The following is a 1,635-nucleotide window of genomic DNA, read 5'->3' as shown; positions in this document are numbered from 1 at the left end:
CTTACTTTGCTTGCTGAGCTCATCCTCTGAATCAGTCTGTGTGGATGACGGGACAGATGCAACCAAACACCACCACATTACATACGGATCCTGAAAGGGCAACAACTCGTGGCCTTGGCGTGTTGACAGTGGCTCACTCACGAGTCACTGTCTGGTTTCCAAAAATTCTGGAGGGAACACTCATCGGCCTGTGCAATTTCACTGATTGCCAAAAGGTGAAATACCATGCAGCCTCTGATTGGATGTCGCGTGCCAAAGGTTGGAGGGCACACAACGTCCAATCAGAGGCTGCATGGTGGCCTCAACCCCTGCGTACGAACTTTTCTTGTGTTGCGTCCTCACCCCTGCGTCTTTTTTGTCTCTCGCGTGAGCTCTTCAGTTAAAATCCTGGTCCTTTGGTTTCTTGTGGAATCATCGTGACTTACAACTCTCAGTTTTGTGTATTTAGCTTGACAACGCAAGTGTGACCACTTGCGACGTCGTTTCACTGCGTAAGTCTGAACTCTCCTTACCTGCTTCAATTTTGTCCTTCAACCAGCTAATCAGTCTTGGAAGTTGAACTGACAGCTTTTATAGGCTCGTATACAATGAGGATTGTGGGAACTTTAATGGCAAAGGCCACATTACCAAGCTCGATCCATGATTGACGTTTGATTTGCCACCCGAAGAGATATAAAGATCAAGAATCGAGATGGAGAGGATTGTTGGGTCAAATCGGTTCATTTCATTCGTTGAGTTTTATCCCTTTGGATTCATTTCAATCCAAAGATTCACTCTGATTCAATTCTGATTTGAGAATTTTTTAGATTTATTCATGTGACTGCTAGACCTCATCCTGGTCAAATCCAAGTAGCAGAAACGATTGATAGATTATTGAAATCTAGTCAATTAGCGATCATACTGATCATGAAGAAAAAGATGTTAGTGCTGAGATCTCTAAACAAACTTTAAGACAATATTGTTATCCTTTGAGAACCGCACCTCAAGTAAGTGAATCTATTATTACAACTTTCAATGAAGCCTTTTCGATCTCTTGGAATTAATTGTCTTTGGGTTTTTTTAGTGGATCGGTCCTTGATTAGAAGATTTAGGGCTATGACCCGGCCCTGGCCCTGACCGGCCGAGTGTGCCCGAGCGTTTTCTAGGTGAGGTCGAGGCCGAGCCCGGGGCCTCAAGTCCAGCCTGGGAATAGCAAAAAAGGCCCCGGTACAGGGCTACTCGGGGCCGGGGCCGTCGCAAAAAATCTTTATGGAGGCAATCTTTTGGAAAAATTGACGTCATCAAGCATCCTTCCCGAGCTCTCAAACACGCTTTCAAGGGGATGGTCCGAGCCAGGGCCTGCCCGGTGCTGCCCGGCAGCATCCTTGAGTATTGCGTGGCCGAGGCCGGGCCTGAATCGGCCCCGGGGCCGGCCCTGACACTTCAGGGCCGGGTCATACCCCTAAGAAGATTTGATAGTTGCTCCTGCTACTATCAGTCGTGAATTAAACTCGACTACAGATAATCGTATGTGACCAATCAAATCATCAGAATCAAATTCCCCATCCAACTTAAACTAATCTATACCTTTGAGTTTTCCAAATCATTAGCTTTGATTGATGTAGAGACTGGAATCATTCATCACGGTGCTTATCT

This window comes from Melampsora larici-populina (assembly GCF_000204055.1).
Source record: "Melampsora larici-populina 98AG31 unplaced genomic scaffold MELLAscaffold_59, whole genome shotgun sequence".
NCBI lineage: Eukaryota > Fungi > Basidiomycota > Pucciniomycetes > Pucciniales > Melampsoraceae > Melampsora > Melampsora laricis-populina.
This window is presented reverse-complemented; position numbering follows the sequence as displayed.